A 20,773-nucleotide genomic window follows, 5' to 3' on the forward strand; every position below is an offset into this window, starting at 1 on the left:
ATAAAAATCCACTACTTATTCAAATGCTAAATGATACTTTTTAGTCCCATATTTATTCTGAATATATTCAATCCATCTTCTCCATTCCACAATGTATCTCTGTTGCGATTGATCTTTCAAATATGCTGAAATCTTTGCCATTTCCGCCAAGTTAGAGACTTTCAAAGTCCACTCTTCTATAGTCGGCAGTTCTTCCTTCTTCCAATATTGTGCTACTAAAAGTCTCGCTGACGTAATTAAATTCAACATCAACTTTATATCTATAACAGTAGTATCTGTAATAATACCCAATAAAAACAATTGCGGAGAAAACTTTATCCTTTTCTTAAATATCTTTTGCATATTCCACCAGATTTTAATCCAAAAAGCTTTAACCTTTTTACAAGTCCACCATATATGAAAATACGTTGCATCCTCACAGCCACACCTCCAACATTTGGGCTGGCAGTTCGGATACATACTTGCTAATTTTTTAGGGTCTAAGTGCCACCTATAAAACATTTTATAAAAATTCTCTTAAATTTTGGGCCTGTGTAAATTTTACATTTCTAACCCAAATCTTTTCCCAAGTGTCCATTGTTATAGCTTCTTGAAAATTCTGGGCCCACTTTATCATACAATCTTTAACAAGTTCCATTTCTGAGTCAATTTCTATCAATGCATTATATATCCTTTTTATATGTGCTTGACCTTGATCTCTAATTTGTTTTACCAAATTTTCATCAATCATCGAGAGCTGTTTCTCATTGGGGATGCATTCTTTCTCTTGGGCAGGCCCTGGCAAAAAATAACAAAATAAATAATACCTGTAAAGCTAAACTTAAGAAGAAATAAAGCACTTTTGTTTTCAAAACGAAAATAATTAAAATAAGCGTTGTTGAATTTAAATTATACTCACTTCCTTCACTTTGAAGGAGTTTCTCCCTCAGGTAGTTGGGGTGTTTTTTTTGGCAAGGCTGGTGACTTCACTGGACAATAAATTGTTTTCCTCCTCAAGCTAAGATGCAGAAATTACAAGAAACATTCATCAATCATAGAATACAAATAAGCAGACCAAAAAAAAAGCTTAAAACAGGATTGTAAGGGAAGTAAATTACTTACATTTCCTACTACGGCAGTTCTCTCAGCCATCTTTTCCTGGTGTTTTCCTCTAAGCTCTTTAGTCTCCTCTTGTTCTGTATTTTTATGGAAAAAACACTTGTGCTATTACACAATACTCATGAAAGACATTACCTGTTAAGCCACCAGCCATTTAAGATTGGTCATTAGTGCAGGGAAACAGATCTCTTTGCATCTGTTTCCCATTAAAGGGAGTTCAGAGTCTCTTCCAGAGACAGCAGTTCTGAAGGAAGGTTCCCCCCCCTGGGGTGCAGTGGAAGGACTGCCCTCCCATCCCCACTCCTGCTACAGGTACCCCCACAAACAATATGGCTGCTTACTCAACCCTTCTCTCTTTGATATTTCTTATATCTCTGGAGACAGAACTGCCAAAAGAAGACAAAGGGGTGAATTACGCTCATTCTTGAGGTATGGGTCAAAGTGCTATTAAAGAAAGAACTACAACACCCAGAAAACATGAGAGTATTATCTGGACTGAGTTTGATCCTGTGACTCCCGAGGAGGTGGACAGGATTATGGGGAGGCTGAGCTCTACCACCTGTTTATTGGACCCGTGCCCTTCCTGGTGTTCTGTACCAGCCTACTACCGGCCCTGCAGAAAAGGCAGGGACAACCCCTTTACAAAACGGCAAGAGGCTGGAACTAAGCCTGCCAAATTTATTAACATAAAACAGAGCAAACAGAGCAAACACGAACCATGAAACAGGAGCTATTTAAACGGTTCCCTTCAGCAAACCAGCCCTCCCACACATTCCCCTTTTATACAGTTCAGGGCATGGCTTCTCTCTGCCTCCTTCTGAGGTGCCCCATTGCCTTCCTCTGTTTACTCCTGCTTGACTGCCTCCTGCGTCGGGCGTCCTTGAACAGGGCCAGCTGTGGGTCATCTTCATCCACGCTATCAGGCTCACACAGCTGGGTCTGCATCGTAACCAGATGAGAGGGGCCTGGCTGAGGGCTCTGCGGAGCCTCAATACTATCCTCAGCAAGCTCTCCAACACCCCCCTCCTCCTCCTCTGAATCGTCCGACCCAACTGCCGAACCCACAGGCTGACCCTGAATCACAACACCTGGCTGGTTTATTCAGCTCGGGAGGAGACACGAGGCTGGTTCCAGGCAGTGATATCTGCTTCTTTGAGTGAGGGTGTCTTTCCTGCCGCCTTGAAGGAAGCGGTGGTGAGACCCCTTCTCAAGAAGCCTGCCCTGGATCCAGTTATTTTGAATAACTATCATCCAGTCTCTAATCTTTGCTTTTTAGCGAAGGTTGTTGAGAGTGTGGTGGCGCATCAGCTTCCTCTGTTCCTGGAGGAAACTGATTATCTTGACCCGTACCAATTGGGTTTCAGGCCTGGGTACAGCACGGAGACAGCATTGGTCGTGCTGATGAATGATCTCTGGCGGGCTCGGGACAGGGGTTGTTCCTCTGTCCTAGTCCTATTAGATCTCTCAGCGGCTTTTGATACCATTGACTATGGTATCCTGCTGCAACATCTCAGGGGGTTGGGAGTGGGAGGCACTGTTTTGCAGTGGTTCTCCTCCTACCTCTTGGGCCGTTCGCAGTCGGTGTTGACGAGAGGGCAGAGGTCCGCCTTAAGGTCTCTCGTTTGTGGAGTTCCTCAGGGGTCGGTCCTCTCTCCCCTCCTGTTCAATATCTATATGAAGCCGCTGGGTGAGATCATTCGTGGTTTTGGGGTGGGGTATTATCAGTACACTGATGATACCCAACTTTTTCTTTCTACCCGAAACCAACTCAGTGATGCCCTCGACGTGATGTCCCGTTGCCTGGAGGCGGTTCGGGTTTGGATGGGGAGAAACAGGCTCAGACTCAATCCTGCCAAGACTGAGTGGCTGTGCGTATAGGCATCTTGAGTGAACCATTCTATTCCATCTTTAATGATGGGGGTGAGGTGTTACCCCCCGTTGATAGAGCTCGCAACTTGGGTGTCCTCCTGGACTCGCGGCTCAGCCTTGAAGATCATATAGGAGCCGTGACCAGGGTGGCTTTTGCCCAGGTTTGCCTGGTGTGCCAGTTGCGGCCCTATCTGGACCGAGATGCCTTGTGCACAGTCACTCATGTGCTTGTGACCTCCTGGTTAGACTACTGCAATGCTCTCTACATGGGGCTGTCCTTGAGGACCACTCGGAGGCTTCAACTGGTGCAGAATGCAGCCGCGCGAGTTGTGATGGGGGTTTCCCGATACTCCCATATAACACCTCTGCTCCGTGAGCTGCATTGGCTTCCGGTTGCCCTCCGGGTGAGATTCAAGGTGCTGGTGATGACCTATAAAGCCCTAAATGGCTTGGGTCCGGAATATCTGAGGAAACACCTGCTGCCAGCATCAAGTTCCCTTCGTCCTGTGCGCTCCCACAGGGAGGGCCTTCTCAGGGTGCCGCCGGCAAAGGATTGCCGGTGGACAACACCCAGGGGGAGGGCCTTCTCTGTGGGTGTGCCTGCCCTCTGGAACCAGTTACCTGTAGAGCTTAGGACTGCCTCTGATTCTCGTTCATTCCGCCGGGACCTGAAGACCTGGCTCTTTGAGCTTTCTGGCCAGGACTGAGGATTTTTTAATTTTTTAACTTATTGTAATTGGGTTTTTAATCAGAGTTATACGGGTTTTAGATTTTAAGTAAGGAAAATTTAATCTATTTTAATTGTTATTAATTTTTGTATTGTAATGTTGTTTTAATTGCCTTGTGAACCGCCCTGGGTCCTACGGGAGAAGGGCGGTATATAAGTTTAATAAATAATAATAATAATAATAATAATAATTTCTTTGTAAGGGAAAGCATCTTTTCTTTTAGTGGTTGTGAGTAAAGCTGACTTTTGCAACTGAGCAATGGTGATTTTGTCAATGCCAGCGGAGTCCCAGAGGTGCTCCAGTTGTCCTGGGATTGCACCCAAGGTGTCTCTTACTGTTGGTCCTACCTTTGCCTTCTTTTGCCACAGTTGTTCTGTTTCTGTTTGCAGATTTTTGCGTTTTGTTATCTTCTCCAGTTTTTCCTCTTCTAGTCTGCTGTTTCCAGTACTGCCCAGTCCACTGTCTAGACTTTTTTTGTCTTTCTTATCGACAGTTGGCTTGTTATATGGCAGGCGCCTGTCTTTTTGGATCCTAAACTCCCAGAACACTTTAGCTTCTTCACTTTCTATATTTTACGGTCCCACCAGTTCTTGCTTGCAGGCAAATGGTATTTCTTGTGGATCTTGCAATGCACCCGTGTGGCTACTTTGTTGTGCCATTGTTTGTAGTCGATTTGTGTGACCTTCTTTGGTTGGGCTGCTTACTGTTAGCTTGTTTGGCAGTTCCTTGAGTGGAACATTGTTTCCTCCTCGAGTGTTGGTTTGATGTTAATCTTGTTCATGTGAATGTTGATTGTTGATAGGGAGGTATTTTGATCATTTTGTTGCCTTCTTGGATTCTTAATTGAATTCTCAGGAAAAAAACTGGAAAAAACCAGAGCTCATCTCTTCTTCTTCCTCCTCCATTGCCTCCATCTCCTGTTGCCTCAGCCTCTCTAGTAATGTTGTGGTGTCAGGGGTCAGCTGGGCTAGCCCTGGGGAAAAAATAATAAAATAACGGGCACTCGTGAATTTGTTAAACTTTGCATAAAGCCAATCACTCTCATTTTAAAAATGAAATTAAATTTAATTAAAATATACTCACTCTCTTCAGCTTCTTGGGGTTTCTTTTTAATCTCGTTGTTTTCCTTTACAATACGTGCTAGATGGCTGGCAAGCGCTTTATTTTCCTCTTCCAACTAAGACATAAAAATGACCAGAAGCATACATCAGTCACAGAATAGAACTAAGCAGACCAAAAGAGAAGCTTAAGACAGGCTTGTAAGGGAAACGACTGACTCACAGCGGTTATTCTGGCATTCTTTTCCGCCAGCTCCTCCTGATGCCTTGCTGTTATTTCATTCAGGTGTTCCCTCTGCTTTCTTTGTCGCTCTTGGTATTTCGAGAGACACACCTGCCAAAAGAAGACATTTTGAACCCTTTGAACAGAGGAGGCAAATTTACTAAGCAAATCATAGGGTGGTACCGTCTCAAGACTCCATTGCTATTAAAGAAAAAAACCTGCAAGAGCCTGTCCTGTCTTCCCTCAATCCTTCTCCAAGCTACACGGACCAAACTTGTAATGCTGTTTAACAGAATTTGGGCAGAGATTGATAATGATGAAGAGAGCTTCATTTGTGGCTGGAGTCAGATCCAGTTGCGATGCACTTTGGCTGCATCCTGACCTTTTGTTCTAAAGCACTTTGCAGCAGTTCTGGCAAAATGCTTGGGCTATAACGCTGTTGTGACTCAGGGTCAGCCTGTGGGTCCGGCAGCCGGCTCAGATGTCTCGGATGACTCAGATGAGGGGGAAGGAGGAGTGTGTGGAAGACGAACCGGCTGATGATGGCTTGGAGGCTTCGCAGAGCCCCCAGCCGGGGCCCTCTTCTCAGCTGCGTGAGCCCGATAGTGCGGAGGATGATGACCCACAGCTGGCCCTGTTCAAGGACGCCCGACGCAGGAGGCAGTCGAGCAGGACCAAACAGAGAAAGGCTGTGGGACTCCTCGGGAGGAGGCACAGGGAGGCCACGCCCTGATCTCTAAATAAAAGGAGTGTTTGGGGAAGGGCTGGTTGCTGAAAGCAACCCTTCCGTTTGAGGATTCAAGTTCCAGTGTTTTTGTTTCTTGTTCTGTTATTTGAGTAATAAATCTTGGCAGACGCTTTCCAGCCTTAGACGCTCTCCAGTCTCTACTGTTTGAACAGGGGTTTGCCTTATTGCAAGGCCGGTAGCAGGCTGGTTCAGAACAAACGCCACATTTTGAAAAAAAAAGTTAAGTATATCAATCTATTATTAATCTTAACACTGTAGCAGCTTCGTATCCTAGTTTTCAATGGCATTTATACATCCCTTCTCCTAAGCAGAATATTAATATTTGTAGTTAGGACAAAGTAGGGTGAATTTAGATTTTTAGCAGCGACATTAAACAGGCTGATTAGCAATGAAGCTGCTGAGAATAATTACTCTCCTTTGTAAAAACCTTTAACTCTCACTAACCACTGTTAACCATTGTTAAGCAACAAACCTCATGACATCACCTGAATTTTTTGCCTCTAGCCAGCCGCAGGGACACCTGAAGTGGCCCTTGAGCTGCTCTGCTGTTAAAGTGATGTTATAATGTTCCTCTTCTTCCAATATAAACCTTGCTGTGTGAACAATTGACACTGCCTCCCAGATAGTGTTGATGACAGCATGGACGGAGGCTGGGATCCTCAAATCTCTAGTTTCAAGTAAGGGGACTCTGAGCCTCCTGGCATAATCAGGAATTAGGGACTTGAGGGCTCTAGCCAGCCCCACCAATGTTTGCTTTTCTCTGCACCCCAAGCAAAGCCACAGAGCCCTGTTTCCCAGTATTTCTGGAAGGTTGTCCTGTGGATGTGTTTAAACTGAACATATTAACACAGTTCACGAAGAAAGCGCCTGAAAGAAGATGTGCAAATATTTTAAAAATATTCAGCTTCAAAAGTTATTCTAAAATGTTTTTGCTTGTTCCTAGATTCTTTTGATTCCTGTTATAACAACAACAACAACAACAATAATCTTTGTCACTTTGAATGCACACCAATCGGCATACATCAAAATAAAATTTTGTTGCATACAGCTCTAAAAGGGCCATCACCTCCGACATACACTCTTTCTTCATGGCCAGGTCAAATTTCAAATCGTCCATTATAGTCTCTAGGGAGCAAACGATGGCAAACAGGACAGATGGAAATGGAGCACTATGTGGATTAGCTCTCAAATTAGCTTGTATTCCTGCACGAGAACCTCGCCTCCTTTCCTTTTTCTGATCCTGACTCTTCCACCTTTTTCTTAAAAAGGCCTTGCTTCTTTTCACCCCTGGAGCACGCTGCCGCCACCACCAACTCCTGCAAAAGTCTCTCTCTCTTCCTCTGGGCCTGCCAACAGCCTCATCCAGTTCCTTCACTCCATAAGCCCCGGGACTTCTCCTCCTCTGCCTCCTTTGGAAACAGCCCTGCTTTGCAATAGAATGCATCGCTGGGCCAACAGTCAGATCTTGCTGCTGGCAGAACAATTTCAAACAGCACCAACGACTTTTAACAGTCTCACCAACAGTTCTGAAACAGCTAGAAACTTGCCATGCCAGCAGTTTGTCGGTCGTATGTTAACTTAGTTCCGCCATGTCGCTTAAACACATCAAAACCTTCCTGATCATGTGGCCCTTATCCCTTAATATCCCTCCCAAAACTTTTCATCATGTTATCTGTCATATTACCTCTTTGAATCCTACATCCTACAGTCAGACATGCAGGTTGACAAGCAAATAAATAAAACCAAAGATCTCTTACCTCAAACAGGAGTTTCCCTGCGTAACATAGGAATGTCTCCATTATGAATGAAATGTCTGAAACTGAGCTAAACTAAACTAATCCTAGCTAAACTAATTCAACAAATATATGAAATATGATAAAGAAATAAACAAATATATATAGTATGTGTAAATAGGTATATTGAGTAAAATGAATAAACAAATAAATACTGTAAAATAAAACAAACTTAAGCTACGTAAATACAGTTAAATAAAAGCAAAAGAAAATATAAGCAACCAAATAAAAGCAACTGAACCTGAAATGTCTCACGAAGGACGAGAGGGAGACCGCAGGCAAAGTTCAGACGTTTATTTAGTTCAGCTCCGGACAGCTGACAGGCAACAAAAACCCGGCTTTTATAGAGAACTGTCAAAACATAACAACCAATCGGTGAACTGTGCTTTCCCGCCGCTGGGGCGGCAGCCAATAGCCTTGCGGCAGTCTGACAGCTCTGGGGGCTGTGTTTTGGCTGCTAGGGGAATCCTCTCAGCTGAGCGGCCGGCTCAGCTGGAGGACCTGTTTGGAAACCGCCGTGCTGACAGCTCCGGCGGCTGTCAGCTGGATCGGTCTTAGCGCGTGCGTGTTTGCTCTCAGCAGTTCTTTTGACAGCTGTCACTGTCAATGGCTGCCTGTGGGTTTGCGCGCATGCGTTGTTTCTTCCGGCAGCCTTTTGACAGCTGTCAACTGTCAACGGCTGCCGGGTCGGGGGTTTCCCAAGATGGTTGAAGGCTCCCGAGGGTTTGGTATGTATCACCCCTTTCCCCCCCCCCCTGAATTGTGATTCTTAAGAACAACATTAATTGAACTTTTGTAACAAACATTTTTAACGGGGCACTTTTGCGTCGGTGTGTTTCCAGTCCATTCAAAGTCCGCGAGGTAGGCGGGAGGCCTTCTGGCTCTGCTGGAATGGCGGAGGAGGGGGCCCTCTTCTTCAGAATGTGTCGGCGGCGGGGTTGCTTCCTGGGGGATGTCGGTCAGGGGTTGTATGTCCTGGGGGAATAGTGGTTCACTGGGGCTGATGTCACTGAATGGTTCGGGCTCCTCCGAAGGTGGCCGTAGGGGGATGTTCGGTGGTGACCTGGGCCGGAGCTGGTCTGCATGTCTGCGATGTACAAGTCCCCTCCCGGTGTCCACCTTGTAGGATAAGGGCCCTGTTTGGTCCAGGATGACTCCCTGGACCCATTTGTCCCTTCCCCCATAGTCCCTAGCCCAGACATTTTGTCCCAGGCAGAATGTTCTTGGGTGGGCGTTGGTGGCCATTTCGGCCACCGGTCTGTCGGGGTGAAGCCTGTCCAACCTTGTCACCAGTCAGCGGCCCCATCGCAGTTCAGCAGGACTTTTGCCGGTGGAGGAGCAGGGTGTAGCATGGTGGGCCAAGAGGTATTGTGCCAGGCGACGGTGCCAATCTCCCGTGATGATCCTTCGGAGGGCGTCTTTGGTGGTCCTCACCATAACCTCCGCAAGGCCGTTGGACGATGGATGGAAGGGGGCCGACGTTGCATGCCTAATACAATTGCTTCTCGTGAAGATCTGAAATTCACGAGAGGCAAATTGAGGGCCGTTGTCTGAGATTAAAACATCGGGGAGGCCGTGCGTTGCGAAGATTCCCCTGAGGGCTTGAATGGTAGCAGCAGTTGTTGTGCTGTGAACCGGGAGAACCTCCAGCCACTTGTAATAACTGTCTACTACTATGAAGAAAACCTGCCCTTGGAAGGGGCCGGCGAAATCGATGTGGACACGGGACCAGGGGTTTTTTGTGAGTTCCCATTTGTGGATTGGGGCCCTGGGTTGGACTGGTCGGGACTGCTGGCATAAATAGCAGCCAACTACGTGTTTTTCGATGTCTTGGTCGATAGCTGGCCACCACATATAACTACGGGCTAAGGCTTTCATCTTTACGATGCCAGGGTGCCCTTCGTGTAATGTGTGCAGGACTCTGGGTCTGTGCGCGGGTGGCACGATTACCCTGCAACCCCAGAGTATGCATCCCAGGTGTGAGGTTAGCTCATTTTGTCTGGTGAAGTATGGCTGGAATTCTGTGCCTGGGTAAGTGGATTGCCATCCAGTGTGTACCCATGCTAACACCCTGCTAAGCGTTTTGTCTCGAGCAGTCTCGGCAGCGATATCGTTCGCTGTCAGTGGGCATTCCAGGAGCTCCTGGATGGCTAAGATGTTACCAGCTGGGGCTGGGTCTGGGTCTACGAGGGGTAGGGGCAGCCTGCTGAGGCCGTCAGCGTGACACATTTGGTGTCCCGGTTTGTATATTAACTGATAGGAATACGCTGCGAGGAACGTTGTCCATCGCAGCATCCTGGGAGACAAGATTTGGGGGGTTTGGCGGTCCCAGGTGAATAAGCCCAGCAAAGGCTTGTGGTCGGTGTAAATTATGAAGGGGCGGCCGTATAGGTAGTCATGAAATTTTTTTATGCCGGCCACGATTGCCAAAGCCTCCTTATCGATCTGGGCATAGTTCCTTTCTGTTTTGGATAGGGTCCTTGAATAATAGGCCACCGGGGCTTGGGTCCCATCACTATGTAAGTGGCTCAAAACTGCTCCGATCCCGTATGGGAATGCGTCGCAGGCTATACAGAGGGGTTTATTTTCTTGGTAGTGGGAAATGGTTGCGTTGCTGGACAGCATTTGTTTTAGTGATTTAAAACTGTTTTCGTGGGCTGCCGTCCACTGCCAGGCTGCCCCTTTATCAAGTAGCCTGTGGAGGGGTTCTGCGATGGTCACTTTCCTGGGCAGGAAAGCATGGTAAAAATTTAAGAGCCCCAGGAAAGCCTGGAGCTCCGTTTTGTTTTTTGGAGTTGGGGCAGCCCTGATGGCAAGGATTTTAGAGTTAGTGGGGGGAATTCCTTGTGAGTCAATTTTGTAGCCTAAGAATTCTGCGGACGGGACACCTATGGAGCATTTTTCCCTTTTGAGTTTTAACCCTGCTCTGCGGAATCTGGTCAGTACTTCTTGCAGCCTGGCTGCCAAGTTGCTTTCGGATTCCCCTGCGATGAGCACATCATCGAAATAGGGGCAGACCCCGGGGATCCCTTTCAGGGTTTTCTCCATGACTTCCTGGAAAATACCAGGAGCCACTGAAATTCCGAATTGCAGGCAGTTTACCTTAAAGGCACCGCGGTGTGTGATGATAGTTTGGGCGTCAGCTGTTTCTTGGGTGACAGGTAGTTGGAGGAACGCATGCGCCAGATCGAGTTTGGCGAATATTGAGCCAGAGCCTATTTCAGACAGTACGTCCCTGACTGCGGGGACTGGGTATGCGTGGGGGTTCAATGCGCGGTTCAGGGTGGCCTTATAATCCGCGCAGATCCTCACGTCCCCGTTTGGCTTGACTGGGGTTACGATGGGTGTTTCCCAGGTTCCCCCATCTGTTGGTTCTAGGACCCCTAGGGTTACTAGGCGATCTAATTCGGCTTCTATTTTCTGTTTTAGGGCAAAGGGGACCCTCCTTGCTTTAATGCGGATGGGACCGACCTCTGGTTTAAGTTTGAGGTCTATGGGGGGGCCAGTATATTTGCCAAGTGTCCCATCGAAAACATCTGCGAACATTTGGCATACGTTTTCTAAGGTTTGTGACTGAATGCGGTTGGTGCCCTCAAGACGGATGCCCAGGGCCTCGAACCAATCTAGGCCGATGAGGCTGGCCCTGGGTCCTTCTGTAATCTGGATCGTGAGGTGTCCTTGGAACTTTTTAAATTCCACCCTCAGTTTGGCCTGTCCCTTTAATTGTATGGCAGCCCCCTGGAAATCAGCGAGTAATATTTTGGAGGGCTGAAGGGAAATGCGGTGTTTGCTTTTAGAGCCGATTTTCCTGAGAGTGTCCCAGGACATTATGGAGATGGAGGACCCCGAGTCCACCTCCATCTCACAAGGGACCCCCTGGATCTTGACCCAGATTTTGATTTTGGGCTGTAAATGGTGGATGGCCAAAGTTTTTTGTTTGGTGAGGATGGATAACACTGAGGGCTGGGAGGTTATATTGGCAGGGAGGGGAATCTTTGTCCTACCTGCCGGAATTTCCTCAAGCTCGTGGAGGGTTTCCCGGTTCTGGCTGTGGCACGCGGAGCGGATATGCCCAGTCTTCCCGCATCCGTGGCATTTGGCATTTCTGAAATGGCAAGTAGACCTGGCATGGGCTCCGCCGCAGCTGGCACATTTTGCCCTGGGCCCCGTGGTGATGGTTCTTTGGCCGGAACCCCCTGGCTTGGTTGGTCTGCGGTTTCTTCCTTGGTCGGCGCTCATTTTGTTGAAACGATGAATGATGGCGTCGACACCGGTGCTGGCCTCCGGGGACTCGCTGTCAGGCTCCCACGCCTGATGGACTGACCCGGTGGGGCTGTCTCTGAACACAGGGGAGCCCTCACGATGGCTGTCCTCGTAGGCCATGATTTCTAGTGTGAGTTCAGCGAGGTCCATTGTGGGCTTGGCCACCAATTTCCGCTGGAGCCGTTTGTTGGAGAGACCGGCGATGATTTGGTCTCTAATGCGGTCCTCCAGGTCTGGAAATTGGCATCTGCGGGCGGCGTGACGCACCCCCGCGATAAAGGCTGTGGATGCTTCGCCCGGTTGCTGGTGACAGCGAGCGAAGTGGAGGCGCCAATATAATTCGGACCGTCGGGGCATAAAGTGCTTGCTGAGGCGGTCGGTCAGCTCAGCATATGGGATGGTAGCGACGGGGTCCGGGCTGAAGAGCCCTACAGCGATGTCGTAGACGGCAGGGCCGCTGAGGCATAGTAGGGCTGCGGCTTTGTGGCGGTCCTCCGTTATCTTATTGACGACGAGGTAGCCCTCAACTTGCCCCCAGTGCGACTCCCATCACTCGGGATGCCGGACGTCGAACTCCCTGATGTGTCCTACGTTTGCCATGGCGTGGGTCCACGGTACTGTCCAAGCTGCAGAAGGGTTCCTTTGCCCTCAAGCGACTTCAGCAGTGACTTAGCGGCAGGAGGGATCGGAACTCCTTCTGGACGTGACTTAGCTCAAGAGGCAGCTCTGTAGTACTGGGATCCCACCTTCGTTGCCAGGTGAAATGTCTCACGAAGGACGAGAGGGAGACCGCAGGCAAAGTTCAGACGTTTATATAGTTCAGCTCCGGACAGCTGACAGGCAACAAAAACCCGGCTTTTATAGAGAACTGTCAAAACATAACAACCAATCGGTGAACTGTGCTTTCCCGCCGCTGGGGCGGCAGCCAATAGCCTTGCGGCAGTCTGACCGCTCTGGGGGCTGTGTTTTGGCTGCTAGGGGAATCCTCTCAGCTGAGCGGCCGGCTCAGCTGGAGGACCTGTTTGGAAACCGCCGTGCTGACAGCTCCGGCGGCTGTCAGCTGGATTGGTCTTAGCGCGTGCGTGTTTGCTCTCGGCTGTTCTTTTGACAGCTGTCACTGTCAATGGCTGCCTGCGGGTTTGCGCGCATGCGTTGTTTCTTCCGGCAGCCTTTTGACAGCTGTCAACTGTCAACGGCTGCCGGGTCGGGGGTTTCCCAAGATGGTTGAAGGCTCCCAAGGGTTTGGTATGTATCAGAACCTAACTAAGCGCCCACAAGAGATAAAACTTTAAGTGAATAGTGAATAGTTTTCACCAAAAAGTTTGATTTACTTCTCCTTTGTGAGCTCATGGCCCTGTCAGCACCATTATCAGGCATGACCTCACAAGGGAAAAGCAGAGCAAACCGAGTGGATGAATGAATGCTACTCAGAGGTTTATCTGTTTTTATCTCCTCCCCTCCGAGGGGAGTCACCCCCAAGCACAGCCGGCACAGAGCAGTGCAGCCAAGGACATGGCAGCCAGGCAGCAGGGACAAGATTCCGCCCTCGTGCCCCCGTTGCATGCAGATGATGTTGTGGGGCGTGGGCAGAGGCCTTGGCTGCCATGGTGCTGCTGGGCCACCTGGGCAATCTGCAGTGGACCATGGAGGCAGTGGGTGGCCCTGTGGGCAGGTGGGGCTGGGCTGGGGGCAAAACGGGGCAGGGAGGGTGGGATGGGGCAGAGCAGGAGTGGAACAAGGGTAGGTGGGGCCAGTTTTTGCACACCCGGTCTCTAAAAGGATCGCCATCACTGCCCTATAGCATTGTCTTGAGGGAAGAAGTTGAAATAATTTATGCCCAGGATGTGACAGGTCGGTAGATATTTTTTACAACCCTTTTTCTGGCTCATGCAGTATACGGGTCCTCAGTGGAAGGCAGGCTGGTTGCAATTGTTTTTTTCTGCAGTCCTAACTATCAGTTGAAGTCTGTGTCTGTCTTGTTTGGTTGCTGTGCCAAACCAGACAGTTATAGAGGTGCAAATGACAGACTCAACAATTCCTTTGTAGAACTGTATCAGTGGTTCCTTGGGTAGTATTGGTATTATTATTGTTATATTTGAATGGGAAGGACAAGGGTGGAAAATAATACTTCTCTGTATGATATTATTGGTCCTGTCAAATCTGCTGCTTTTTCCAATTGATTCCATGGGCAGGATTGCCATATTCTCATACATTCTATATTGTGATGTTACCGGTGTCCTCTTTCCATCACTAGAAGTTTCCAAACAAAACTTTTTTTTTAAAAAAAAGCAAAACTCTTCTTGTCTGTCCTCATCATTTCGCTGGAAATATGACTCCTTCAGGAGAAGCAGAATCTCATTCTCATATGAGGCTCTCAGGACGCCCAAATTATAGAGTTGGAAATTATTATTTTTAATTTAATTTAATTTAATTTAATAATATTTATATACCGCCCTTCTCCCTGAGGACTCCTTTTCATCGTTGCACAGTGCAATGTCATACTACACTTTAGTGAATCAACAGAATATACTTTAAAAAGCGAAGTCAGTGCGTCATTATTTCATTGCAGAGATTTGCTTTCCACTAGCCTGATGACCCTCTGGCTTGTCCACAATTTCCAGCCCCATTTATTCTTTACTCCTTTCTTAGAGGCATTTCTTACTTCTCTTCTGGGAGTTTAAGGCAGCATTCACAGCCTTCCCTTCCTCCCTGTCTGTTTCAAGTCTGTGCATGTGGGAACTGGATACCTGTATAGTTTGGGTCTGGACTTGTTGTCTAAGCTCAGGAGATACTAAACAAATCTCTGGGCAAAGGCATGCTGAAAGGGTTGCCTAAATGACAATGGACACGATGGGCCATTCTAATAATATAGCAAATTGCAGTTCTTAAAAATGTTAGAGGTTCTGAGTAATACTTCTGCTTAAATTACTTTGACATAATTTCTAACCTGACCACTTGTCCATTATGGTTCTTGAGACTGTTTTCAATTATTTTTTTCATCTATCATCTAATGGGACTTACTGTTCTGATCTTTTGTCAGTGATAATTCAACAGTGAGTCACCAGCTTGATCAAATAATTGGAAATGATAAAACAGTTTCCAAGGCAGATTGTTTGCCTCTGAAAATGGTGAATGCAACCTATCTATTCTTCTCCACTCCACTTGGTTGATATCCCAGAGGTTGCAAATGGATTCCAGATAATCCTTCATTTCAAGAAGCTGTGTAGGAACTACTTCTGTCTAGCCCCTGCACACAACTGCACTGCATGTTTAAGAGGCTGAGAAATCTGCTGCTTTCACCTGGATACTTAAAATGCTCAAAATGGGTCTAAAGAAGTTCCTTTCGAGCAAGGTGATTGCTTGAAGAGAGTACATTTAACACAGTAGAAACCTTTCATCGAACTAATTCCATGTAGGGGGTGATTTCTGCCCACTAATCCTCTCATTCTCTAAAACCTTTGCTCATTCAAACAAGTCTAAATCAATGAATGAATACACGTAACAACCCAGCTGAGATTTTTGGTGAGTTTTGCGCATTGCTGCTTCCTTTAACTCCTTTGAAGAACAAAAACTCACCTGAAGCCTTGACCGAATTCTTACATTTATTAATTCATTGTCACCAACACGCTCTCCGCCACTTCTCTTTTTAAAGGGTTAGAAAAGCACTTAAAGGTAAGCTGGAGAAGTCTGTAAATTGTAAGATGTTTAGCTAGGAAAGAGAGGAGGCAATCGGTGATATATAACTTAAGAGAACAAGAAATTCATATTACCATTTTTCACCCCCTTTTCAGCAACAGGAATCTCAAATTAGGTTTACCTTTCAAAACAAATGAAGGACTTCTTTTGCTTGTTGTGGCACATTTTAGTTCTTTACATTTTACAATTCTTGTCAGTAATGCATCGCACGAATGAAGGTGAAGACACATATCCCAGGATAATGCATCAGATCCTGCAGTAATGCATCTCATGAAAGTTAACTTTATGGGATGAGCACGGCACTGGTGAGCACCTACCTGACCTTGGCTGATCTGGAAAAAGTTAATCAGTGTCAAATTTATTATTACCAGGGGTCCACCAGGAAATATACATTTTTATTTTTCAAATTGTATATTCTAGCATTGAATAAAGGCAGTTGTGTGATGGGACATGTGATACCCAGCACAGAATTTCTCTTCTCAAACTGCCACTACCTCGTAACACCATGTGTTCTCCACCTTCTAGCCCTTTCTTCTTTATGTAAAAATAATTTGTTTTAATAGCAACCTTCTCCAGTCTGTATCTTCCAGATATATTGAATTTGCTAGCTGGTAAGATTATGTGGCTTTTATTATCCATGGTCTCATGATCAGAGCTGGTTTGGCTGGAATGGAACTCCCATGAATAATGAGCATTGGTTCATCTCCTCTGGAAGGTGCCCAGTTTGGGAAGACCTCTGATGGATCTACTAAAGCCTGTCCTTTAGCTAGTGGTGTATTAATGTATATTACATAACATATGTACATGTTTATGTAGAACAGGGGTCCCCAACCCCCAGTCCATGGACTAGTACCAGGCCATGGCATGCCAGCAACCAGTCCACACAAACAAGCAAAGCCCCATCTGCATGATGCAGGCAGCACACAAAACCAAACACCCCCTGGTCCACTGAAAAACCTCTCTCCATGGAACCGGTCCCTGGTGCCCAAAAGGTTCTGATGTAGAACCTTTAAATTGCTCCTACCAGTAATCTCCGTCAACCATAAGAGGTAATTCCCACACATCAGAGAAATACTTATAGAGTCTTATGTATGTTATAGAGTCGTTTGTCATTGACAGGAATAATCATCATGGTTGGGAAGAGGTTTGTTTGCTTTTTTATGGGCAAGGCTGAGTCATTTTCAATTCAGTCATTTGGACTTTTTGGCATAGGATTCGCCAACCCATAAGAAAACTTCTTCCAGGAATAAGTATATTCGTTGTTCTCAAATGCAATATATTTTATATTAAGATGACATATGATGTAATAGTATACTGGTTTAATGAGCAACATCCTCTAACATCTCTTGACTGGAGAAAGCAGCTCCATTGCTTTAACAATGGCACATTATAGCAATAGGAAAGTTGGACAAAGAGAACATTTATGCTCTAGATGCTTCTTGTGCCCACATCAGCTGCCTACTCTCCAAATATACCAATGAAGGAATTTCACTTGTGACTGGAACAAGCATTGTTTCTCTAAAACCTGGTGCCCACATTGGCTTTACATAGTAGACATTTGGAAATTTCTGATCTCCACATGTGATGTGTAGAAGAGAGCAGAGACCAGAAGGAATTGCTTGACAGAGAACAGGTGCGATTTATTTTTTTAAAAAGAAAGATATTGTGGCATATTGTAGAGATTGTACTATAAGACTAGATATTGATTACAGGTGTTTGCTGTGCAGCATGAATTTTAAACTGCAGTAACTATTCTGAAAGCCATGCTTATGCCTATGGCAAGTTAGGAGTGTTGAATATATAATTTATGCCGATCCTCTTACCTGCAAGATATTCAAACAAGTTGGAATAGTTTTTAATTATGGACTATGAAACTCGGCATGACTAATTTAATTTTGGGCTTTACTAAAATAGAAGCCATCTGAATGAGCCTGTGAAGTATAAATTATTGCAGCATGCGAGCCTGATCTATTCATAGGTCTGTGAAATCCTGGGCCAGTTGGGCAACTGTAAATATCACAGATTAGTTAGCAAGTGTGATGTATGCAGGACTTAAAGCCAAACTGCCTGATGAAAAAATGCCAATTGGTGCAGCCCGTCGAGAAGAGTTTCATTTTGAAGGCAGTCACTGCCATATGTTAACATTTGCCTTCATTGAAACAATAACTCCAACCTCTCTTTAGAAACAAATTGTTCGTAGGCGTGAAAGTCTTCCACTTATGTTTCCCACTGGCTTCTGCTATATGTGTGCTGCCCTGCAGAACTTCTTCAACTCCATAGAGACCACTGTTGATTTATTTTTAAAAACCGAATCATAGACAGACGGGTTGAATAAAATAAATGTCATGGTGCTCCTTTGTACAAGAATAAAGATTTTGTAGCTATTAGGTATCCTGAGTGAATTCAGTGAATAGCAATACCTGGATGGACAAGTCTGAGTGGGGCCAGGTCTTCTTGGCCTTTGGAAGGGAGACTACCAGGAAATGTCATAATCAGTGCTTTTTTTGTAAAAGAAAAAGGTGCCGGAACTCACACATGTCATACAACCCACCTTGCCTACCCTACAAGGTTCCATCCAAAAAAGGTGCCGGAACTCCGTTCTGAGCGTTCTATGAGAAAAAAAGCCCTGGCCATAATGATACGCTAATTGTTAGAAAACATCTCAGAAGAAGGTAATGAGAAAAAATTTCCATAACTGCTAAGAAAACTGTAGAGTTGAGTTATGTCCATGTAGCCGCCAGATTCAATTGATTAATTTTGTGCCGTCAAATCATTGTCAGCTCTTGGTGACCACATAAATAGATTTTCTTCATGACAAACTCCCCCTCACCTGGTCTTTTGGAGTCTTTCTCTTGCCTTAAATGCCTTTTACTGCAAAATTCAGGAAATCCAACTTTTAAAATCAATTAATGTGGTATGGGGTTGGGTGTGGGTATGTTTACTATTTGTGAAATTATTGATGGAAACGACATGGGTAAGAAATTCACCCACGATTCTCAAATGACCATACCGATGAATCATTCTTACATGAGAGCCTTTGATGCCCTTCTCTCCCAGGGAGTAAAATGCTCTTGCATTCATCTTCAAGAATGTTCAATCCACGTGCTTCTGTGACTGTCCCAGGGTATCCTTTGAGGAATAGCACCTTTGTATTGAAAGCTCTGAGGAGCACTTCTGAAGGAAAAGCAGTGACCTCTGCTCCCACTGAGGGCTTTTCTAGTGACTCACTTCTGCTTTGTGTAATGATGTGCTGTCCTACAGCCTCCTTTGACACCAGGACCTCTCTAGCTTGGTGGGCGCAGCAGGCAACAAGGGGCTGTGGTTCTGCACATGTATTCTTCTTGATGACCTCTTTTGTAACATAGACTTCTTTTGGATTACAACTCATGGAATTCCATTCTGATTGGGAATTTGAAGAATTGTGCTCTGGATCCAGAGAACTTTGGGTTAGGGTAGATGCCCCTCAAGTAAACATTGGGATCTGGTTGGATTCCTCAGGAATTCCCAGGGAGGGGTCAAAAATATTTTTAGGGTTGGAATAATGTGTAACCCTGGCTATTGTGCCTCAGTAGCCATAATTGCTAGGGCTGAGGTCAAATATCCCAGCCCTAGAGATATTATGGTTACTGAGCCACAGTGGCCAGGGTTACACATAACCCTGAGCTAAAAACTGTGGTTTATATACTAAGGTCGCTGGCTTGCATGACATATTAAACAAACAAACCAACAAATATATTACAACTGGCTCATATTATAAACTGTAGATTTTCAAACTTTCTGTCCTTAACTCACACTTGGGTGGGAGATGCTGGCAGAACTGAAACACAAAGTCATCCCTATGAGGGGAACATTTACTTTAACATGTAAAGAAATGCCTCATGATTCTTGACATGAAAACTTTTAAGCAACTTCCAGACAGTTTCAGGAAATTATTCTGTATTTTTTTTCTCTTATCATCTATCTGGAAGCAAGTTGGTTGCTTCCTAAGGAGGTTTTAGTGTAAGAGAAGAAGTTTAAAACCACTTTTTTTGGAATACAAGTGAGCAGCTGAAAAGGAGAGTATCTGTATGGTAACTGGGTTTAAAATCTCAGTATTTAGTATCATGTGTTCTGTGAAGTTTGTGGTACTTGATCTAAAATCAGCATTTCTTATTCTGAAAATTGCAGTGAACAATTTGAATAAAAATGTAATTATCAGTACCTGGGAACTGATTTTTCTTTTGCTAAATTTTATTGAATCTTGAATTGGTTCTGATTATGTAACCTGAACTCTAAAACTTCCATCTTTTAGGAGATAAATACTAAGCATTTAACCAAATCCTTCTTTTTAAAATGCTTATATTTATCTAGTGTTCAAAGTCATTTCAATAGTGAGATGGGTGGCACATTTTTTAAAAAAAAACACATAAAATAAGTAAATACAGCCTTGGACTAAAGCTATTAGGAAGAAAATCTGGTGCTTTCATTCCCCTTATAGTATTCAGGAGGAACAAATCAGTGTAATTGCAGGAAAGTAAATTTGTGCTGCAACTGGATCTGAATACAAGTTAAAAGACTTCACTGTGGAAAATCCTGAGATGATACAGTTTCCTCCAAGAACCAGATGGGGAACAGGAATCTTCCAGAATCTTGTGACTTCCCATTGTTATGCTCAGAAAATACAGTCAGATATATTTATTTTCTAAATAGCCCAGAAACATTATTTGGAATTGCTTTTTTTCCAAAGAAGGCGCTCTGCTGGATAAATTCCTGGAGTTTTTGACTGTTTAGAAGTAGAGAACATATGCACATCGCAGTCTAGACTGGCCTTGCCAAGTGACTCATTCCATTTTGTCTAATGTGCTGCCAAAGAGAAAAGTAACAGCAGATTTAATGGGCAGGGTAGACTCAAAGATGCTTCTCTGGCCTTATCAATTGTAGGGTTGTTTTTTAAATGCCTTGGAGCACCCAGAGAACATACCCATTCTTTGTTTTACATTCCATCTTACATCATTGAGGGAGATGGGAGGTTTGGAAATGTGAAATATAGATAGATAGATAGATAGATAGATAGATAGATAGATAGATAGATAGAGATAGAGATAGAGATAGAGATAGAGATAGATTAGATAGATAGATAGATAGATAGATAACTAGAGACAGAGATAGAGACAGACACATACATACATACAAACATATATACATACATACATACCCATTCTTTGTTTTATATTCCATCTTACATTCCATCTTTGAGGGAGACACAGACAGACAGACAGATAGACAAATTCAGGACTTTATGGTGGCCTACATAGAGT

General features: G+C 45.2%; 1 protein-coding gene across 4 annotated transcripts in view; it reads left to right on the forward strand.

The window, feature by feature from the left end:
• The window catches only part of MLIP (muscular LMNA interacting protein), a 93,408-nt gene that overhangs the window by 20,641 nt on the left and 51,994 nt on the right, over nt 1–20,773 (forward strand). The gene's annotated exons all lie outside the window — the stretch shown is intronic.

The sequence above is a fragment of the Vipera berus genome, assembly GCF_964194415.1.
Source record: "Vipera berus genome assembly, chromosome: 1".
In the NCBI taxonomy this organism is placed as follows: Eukaryota; Metazoa; Chordata; class Lepidosauria; order Squamata; family Viperidae; genus Vipera; species Vipera berus.